This window comes from Cupressus sempervirens, chromosome 9 (assembly GCF_028749045.1).
Source record: "Cupressus sempervirens isolate cs-2001-9-10 chromosome 9, ASM2874904v1, whole genome shotgun sequence".
NCBI lineage: Eukaryota > Viridiplantae > Streptophyta > Pinopsida > Cupressales > Cupressaceae > Cupressus > Cupressus sempervirens.
This window is the reverse complement of record NC_143126.1, coordinates 788,476,295-788,484,909: the sequence shown is the minus strand read 5'-3', so window position 1 is coordinate 788,484,909 and position 8,615 is coordinate 788,476,295. Positions and strand designations below refer to the sequence as shown.

General features: G+C 32.7%; 1 pseudogene; it reads left to right on the top strand.

Moving 5' to 3' along the window:
* The first annotated feature begins 501 nt into the window (after positions 1-501).
* Positions 502-4,307, top strand: LOC149541081 (metal tolerance protein 11-like; annotated as a pseudogene).
* The last annotated feature ends 4,308 nt before the right edge of the window (positions 4,308-8,615 follow it).

The window sequence follows — 8,615 nt, the reverse complement described above, 5'->3', positions numbered from 1 at the left end:
ATGTTTATGTGTCTTCATGTAGCACACGGGAAGGATGATTTTCCTATGGCTCATTTTGCTCTTGACTATGAATTGGGTTCTTGTATGTGAACTGCCGACTCTTAGTGCTTCATTTGCCATTTCAAAGTCTGTAAAACTCCAATTAGATTGATCTATGCCATCATTTCTAAATTTCATGTTTTCTCCAAAAATTTTCTTATTTCATGTGAAGCACATAAATTGCAGATTACTGCTATTGTCAAATTCTATAGTGCAAGGTATCCAGTCTCAAGAGTATGTACCTGCATCTTGAGAAATTGGGAGAATACATCACAATTCTTTAGCCAAGGGTGATCTAGAGATGTTGTGAATTGCCCTAGATGCAATTTCCCTAGCATGAATAGACTTTGCTATTTCCAATAACCGAAACAAGTATTCAAATCCTCTTTTATTCTTGATTAACTTCATCACTTTTTCATTTTCAGAAGCCACAAATCTATGCATCTCACTGCAAATTCCTATATGGGGAGTGCCTCTGTGTTGGTAAATAGATTTCAAGGATTCGTCAGTATGTTTCTTCTTAACCTTCAATATGTGTCCTATCACAACACTTGCTCTTTAGATGATCTTAATTCCAGCTCTTGACCTTAATCGACTAAACAAAAGAGGTTAATAACTGCCTCATAGAGGTTAAGAAAAATGTGTTTTTGGACGTTATCATTAACCTTTTGAGAGGTTAAGAAAAATGTGTTTTTGGACATTATTATTAACCTTTTGAGAGGTTAAGAAAAATGTGTTTTTGGATGTTATCATTAACCTTTTGATAGGTTAATGGTTAATGATAGACTTGAAAACATGTATTTTGAGTATTTTCATTAACCTATGATAAGTTGGAGCTCAAAAGGTAGATTTTAAAAATTCCAAGTGCTGTGTGGAGCTGAGAATGAGTTGGAGACATGAAGATTCAAAAACACACAAAAACTTAGAGATAAAATGGTCAATTTAAAGTTTAAAACCAGGCAAGTTTCAAAAATTAACCGAGGCTTATAAAATTGAAACAATTTTATAACCGAGCAACAATCTTTTAACCCAATTCAATAATCCACTTGTCAATCCTAACAGATATCCTAATTTTTGTCATAAGAATGCAATAGCCTTGTAAAAGCCTAATCAAAATATTTATTAAAAATTAATTTAAAAACATTTTTTCTAGAGTGGAGTCCATGTAAAAATGAAATTTTATGTCCTACCATCCTGATTATGTGTATAGGATTTATGCTAGCATTAATATTTGGAGCTATTTGAATATGGGTTTTTGCAACATCAAGAGGAAAAATAGCTAAGAAAAGGGAATTGTTACATTAAGTACCATGGTAGATTCAAAAAGAAAAACAACATCAAACATACCTTTCTTCTTGTGGCATTCTAGAATGAATGCAGATTGATGGAAGATTGCACTCCACAAGAAGCTTGTTCAACTCTGTAGCTCTGTTAATACTCTTGAAAAATATCACAACTTGATTGAAGTCCAGTGCATCAAGCAGATCATTCAACTTCCAGTTCTTCTCCAGGTCACTCAGTTTGATGTAGTGCTGGAAGAATCTCAAGACATAAATACCAAACACAACAAAAGAGAGAATTGTTACTATTTTATCAGACATTATTAAAATCAAATAAATTCAACATATATCTCCATAGGCTATAAACGAAAACAAATGTGTGTAACATTAGGTGGTGTGATCTCCATCAAGACCCAACAGTGATACAATAATCCACCTCATATTTGTACCACAAAAAAGAACTAAACATAGCTAGTGCAATTATCATCAAAATGTCCAAAGGTCAAGACATGATTTGTGCAACTTGATGTTTTATTGTTTCAAATTGTATTTATGTGCTACCCTACATCCTTAGTAATGGAGTTTTCATTTTAATTTATGAATAAGATTAGGATGAGACTTATTAAGATCTTTGAGTAATTTCATAGTAGATATCAATATAACTATAGATGAATTCTATTCTTGATTAGTGTAAGAAATTGTTTTAGATTGTTCATTATAGTTTGTGTTTTCTATTGCTATGGTTACTCATTGATGTGTGAATGTTCATATTCTTTTTGTCATGGTCTGTATTAATTGCTCAAAGAATGAGCATTGTGAATTGTCCAAAACTAATTTAGCATTAATTCATAATAGAATGCTCCATGTGTAGGGAAGTCTAGTTTTTGCTTCAGTTATGGTTACATTGGGACTACAGATCATGTTAGAGTCTATTCGACAACTTGTTTCAAAGGTAAATTCCCCATTCAAGGATATACCTTTAAGAACAAGATATATATTTCCCCCCTAATGGTTCTCATGATGACTTGAACTTTTCATGAACATGGAAGATATATTATATGCTTTTTTGGTCACTTGTTTAGCTTTGTATCCTATTACTACAAATACAGTATATTTTATTGGACATAATTATAACCATAGATACAATTTTGTGCTCATGATTTAAATCCTTTAAACAACATGGTTTTGCTAAGTTAAAATAATATTCAAGTGTTGGAGGCCATATGTATGTTCTTAAATACAACATCATCGGGTGAGTGTTAATATTTTGGATTAGTAAACCCCCTTCACCATTTTTGAAGGAATTACATGGTATAAGTGGCTTAAGCTCTAGCTTTCTATTTTTGTCAAAATTCTATAAGTGGATACAAATGAAAATACTCATAGAAATCCTTGATGTTGAGTTTTACTTGGCCTGATTTACATGGTTTTCCAATGATGCAAAAGTGAACAAAATTAAGGCATACTTCCTTGTCCTAAAAGTTGAGTTTTATACTTGTTTATTCTAATCATTATTTTGGAGTTGTAAAATATTGAGCTTAAATGTGATATGGAGTATGCTTTTGTTCTGCACCAAATATTCTACTTTTTTCTACTCTTTTCCATCTATTCCATCATTAGTATATTATCTTTTAAATGAGCTACTTTTTCATATTACATATAAGTAATACTCTTACACCAACTTCATTCCTAAATTATGCAGAACTGAGGTGTATTGTTTGAAGGAGATAGGTGGTTCTAGGTTGTTGGAATTATGGTTTCAGTTACTGTTGTGAAGTTGGTCCTTGTAATCTATTGTTGGACTTTTACAAATGAGATAGTAAAGGCATATGCCCAAGATCATTTCTTTGATGTCATCACCAATTCAATTGGTCTCACCGCTGTAGTTCTTGGAAGTAAATTTTACTGGTGGATTGAGCTAGCTAGAGCAATAGTGGTAAGCACTTCTCTGACCTTTTACTTTACATTGCAACATAGGATACTTCACATTTTGATTTTCTACAATAATGCCTACATAGTTAATAAAGCCAAATAATGTCTATATATGTGCTCCTAGCTAACTCGTATAACCCACATCAAACATAGAATATGTTTCCACTTTCCACTAATTAGTAGTTTTTTTAAAGAGTCCAAGTAGATGTGACCATTTGCATTACTCAATTCTAGATATCTTATTTGTTTAGAACAGTATTGGGGTTTCATTTCCTCGGAGATGATAGTAACGACTATTGCAAGGCATATGTATGTATACAATGTATTTAGAACACATGACTGCAGATAATACCAGTTGGCTCCTTTAGGATTACCATATCTAACCTCTCTTTGTATGTACATATAGGGATAATGACTTTTGTCTTTATAGATGGTAACACTGATAACAATCATTTAGAATTCTAGTGAGTAATAACAGCTGCAGGCATGCACAATAACGAAGAGTATGTATTCTTTCTTATTTAAACTTGATCATTATTGTCTATCAAGTTATTTGTATGGTGGTGGTAGCAGGAAGGATGTATAATCTTGTGATCACTAAAGCCAAAATACAGATTACCAGGCTTCCTTTGAGCAGATGCCAAGTATGCTTCAAGTTTATATTAATGTGTATAATTTGAAATACTAAAGTTGATAGTGGGTCTTTTGTGCGGTTAGCACTTTGTACAATCAGGACATGGTCAAGCATAGTTTTGGAGAATGTAAATTCTTTGGTGGGGAAAATAGCATCACCTGATTATTTGCAAAAATTGACATATCTTTTTTGGAATCATCACAAAGACATATATTGATACTATCAGAGCTTACATATTTGTGTCTCATTTCTTTGTTGAAGTTGACATTGTGCTACCCAGTGATATGCCCTTGCAGGATGCTCATGACATCGGAGAAGCACTTCAAGAAAAATTGGAATCTCTTCCTAACATAGAACAAGCTTTTGTGCATCTAGACTATGAATATTCTCACAGACTTGAGCATGGGAATAGAAATTCCTAGATGTCTATGATAGGTTGTATACTTTAACTAACTTTCCTAGCATCTTCTGCCCTTTTTATAAACCTATTATGGTCAACTAGTACATTTCTTGCAACATTATATGTAACCACTATCAATGCTATGTATGAAGCACATGCCATCAAAAAGATCTAAATGATTGTTGACCAAGGCATAGACTTATTTAAGGTAGTTCTCAAAACTTTTCCCTATATGGGGAAAAGTAGTAAAATATTAACACATAAGGCTTTCTTACTATGAAATTATATCAAATGAATACAAAATTATTATTTGCCTACCTACCCATAATAGAGGTATTCCCAACCTTAACATAATAGAGCTGATTCTTCAGACAGACAAGAAAAACTTATTTAGTCTGAAAGGAAGAGCATAAAATCCTATTGCAATTTTCTCATATCCTTACCATTTTGGCCATTACGGTAAGGAACTTTAATCATAGGAAGGAGGATAAGGGTGGTTATGGAAGAGGGGAATGGCTATGGATTCCTCACTAGGTACACCCACTCAAATGGATGGTAAAAGGCCACATGAGGCCACAAGGGATGGTATCCACTCTTGGGCCTTAGGTAGAGGAATGATTGGATATTGATTTTTCACTAGGTACACCCACTTGTATGGATGGCAATGGCCACAGGAAACCAAGAGTGATGGAATTTTCTCTTGGACCTAGGGTAGACAATTGACTAAGGCACGCTAATATGCCCCTTATCCTACCTCTCCTATAGTTGAACTCCATTAAAAAATTCAGTATTCCATATGATTAAATTAACCGTCCTAATCCTATTTGGAATGATATATGCTTTAATATTGCAAATAAGGAAGATCTATTTGTGGATTATGTGTCAAAGATTTCCTAAAATGTTGCAGGACCAAGTACGTGATGTTATGCATTCTATTCTACTTCTTGTTCGACTTGGAATCTTTGATTCAGAGAAAATACTCAAGCATTTACAAAAAGGGGACATTACATACAACAACCATATAAATCAAAGTCTTCTCAAGAAAGTAGCAGTATGAAAAGTATATGAAAGCTTTTTGTATAACATCAACTACATGTGTAGTATAACATATTTTAATTAGTCGTTACAATAAATGTAAACAAGAAAAGATCATTTTTCATAAGGATTTGATACCTCTCAAAACATATCAGATCCAGAAGATGGATATGTGCAAGTTACTTGTTTTGTGACTAGCAATCATACAAAATTTGAAAGCCTAGCAAACAACCCAATCATAATATATCTACACACCACTACAAAAAGCACATTTATAACAAAATAAATGCAACATATATGATTCATAAAAATGTACCACACCTATTCCTTAAAGTAGACAACAACATGTTCTGTGCACATTTCAAGGCTTTCACCATTTGGCAGAGGAATGTCATAACTGCAACACCATTCATGAACTTTCTCCTTTCCATATATATCCATTGTTTCTTGTTTGTTGAGGCCTTACAATTCTCCATACCTGCATTGTAGTAAACATTTATGGAGTAATTCTTATAAACTTATATTATACATAGTTTGAAACTATTAATATCCAAGAATTTTTAGCACTAAGCTTTTACATGCACTCATTGAGTTGCCAAGCTGTTATGATTGGAATAGAGTGTTTTTGAGTATCTTCACTGAATATCCTGCTCCATGCCTTGGCCTGCTCACTCTCATTATCTATTATTATTAGTACCTGCATCACATAGAATTCAACTTCAAGCTTTAGTCTTGTTTAACAAGTCATTATATAAATGTTGACATCCAAACCTAATCACTCATATTATAAATGTGCTACTGAAACCACAACAATAAATTTGAATTTAAGAACTAGAATGACATCCTAAACACCTTAACCTACTTGGGATAGTCATTTCACAACTGCCTCCGAAGAAATGAATCTAATATTTTATTCTTGTTTTCATTAAAAGGACCTTTAAATATATACAAATTGTATGATCATCATTTTTTAAAACAATAAATACACAGCTTTGAGATGATACTCAAGTTCAAGTCTATCATGACAATTGACCAAAAAATTGTGAACACAGGGTGATTATAGAAGGATGTAATTATATTAATCCAATGCATATTCCAAATAAAATGGGAAAATCTTAACATTATTCAAGAAATTTTAAGAGGCACAAATCACATTGAACCAGGTGTTCGATGAATCCCATGTAAGAACATAGTTTTCTAGCTTTAACCAAAGGTAAGAGGTTTGATACTAGCCTCTATAGCTCTAAACATTCAAAAAATTGCTCACAATGTTAGAAACTCAGAAGTCAACTATTGAGCAGTGGCTTAGAAATTGGTTGATGTGCAATGGCCACAATAACCTTTTAGGAATATGAAGGCCTCAGAAAAAATGATAATTGGAAATTCAGAAGGCTACTACCAAATGCAATTTATCTAATAAAATCACCTCCCTCATTTTTCTCAATGAATAAAACTCCATCTATGCATTTGTCAACTCTTGCTGGATACAGAATTTAAATTTCCTAAGAATTGATACTGAACTCAAGTAATAACCATTTAAACACCTGCCCTTGCATGTATAGAGAAGCAAAGTAGTTAATGTTGGCATAAACATAAAGTAAAGATTTGACTAAAAAACGTTTTTCCTATGGTGTTGATTCATTGCAAGCATAACAATCATCTGAGCCTGAACCAATGCAGAAGTAAATATCAAATCAACTAGAATGTTGCTAATCCTTTTTCTAGCATCAACAACCTCTTCTACTCCTTTTTGAGGCAAGGGTACATCCACGCACCCAGTGAATAAATTTTTCTCATTCCATAATGACTCCTTGTGATGGATCAAAATGAAGGCTACTTTAGCTGCAACATAAAAGATGACAAAAAATTGCATTATAGATAATAATGTATTTGCCTTATAGGTCAATTCCTAATCTTTTTGAACCATCATGCATTCACCTTAGTGTGTTGCTTTCTAATCTGAACCCTAAAATAAGGATCCAAACACATTTATTGAAGCTATAGCTATGAATTTTTTAATTAACAATAGAAATTAATTGAAATAGCCTAATAAAATTTCCTAGACTTAGATGTTATGAGCTTGTCTTCCACAAAAATATGCCCAACTATTTTATTTTACCACTGAGCTGAACTTTATCATGAAAAGTTCAAAATCCAAAGGAGGAAGCTCTAACCTTTCTAGAGAGATTTAAATTGCAAAAAAATAAATATCAAGTTAGAGAGCTATTTACCTTTGGTGAAACAAACTCCATTTCATTTGTGCTTGTTTTTAGGCATTGGAATTCGCAAGCAAGCATACTTTCTTAGGTTCAAAAAATAAATATAATCAACCAACAAGGTTTGTTCTTAATTTTTTACAAAATGTAATTAAATCTGGGGTTACCAGGTAGCTTCCATAAGAGCATATATAGATCAGTGCCTTGATAAAATTGATAAAATTAATAGAACTAAATAGACACGAATAAGTAGAGGTACTAAATAGACATGAATAAGTATGCTAAATGAGATTGAGTAAGCCCTACAAAAGGCTAAATAAATGACCAATACATAAGGAATAAATACTATGTGAAGATCATTAAAGCCTAATTTGTTGTTGAATGCAAAACACAAGCTGCTAGGGCCGTCCTTGAAATAGAAAGTGGCTAACTTGATATTTATTTTAGAAATGCTGTTAGGACCAACAATTTTCACAATCTAGGGACAACGGTTCTCATGGCTCCTTGATTCAAGGTTAGACAAGTAGGAGGTTGTGATTTGTCCAACAACTCACAATAAGATTTAAGGTAATATTATAATTTATTAACTATAAACTAACACTATGGATCATAAACAAACAAAAGACTAGTAGACTGAAAATGTGTTCTTAGCAACAATAGTTGTCTATTCATTTAATGTGACAAGAATGTATTCAAAACCATGCATGAGAATCTCAAAAGAAGTTCAGCCTTCACTATTTGACTGTCATGGCTATACTAGGATAATTGTGGTACAAGGGGTGAATTGATAAATCTGTCCCTACAATTGGGATCGACAATAGCAACAAATAAATAAGAAATGTTTGAGAGAGATTTAAACAACATAGATCACCTGCAAGGCTCTTAAGATTGGTGTTAGATGACAAAATCAGAGGTTTGAAAAGCATAGTTGAATTACTTGTCACAATGGGAAATAGAGGCTTTCTGCCTACCGCTTGGAGAGCTAATTGTGATTTGCCACATTTATTCATTTGTCTATGATTTTTAGAATTAGAATAGATCTCTGTGCTTAGATCTCTATTGTTGCTTTCCAAACTATT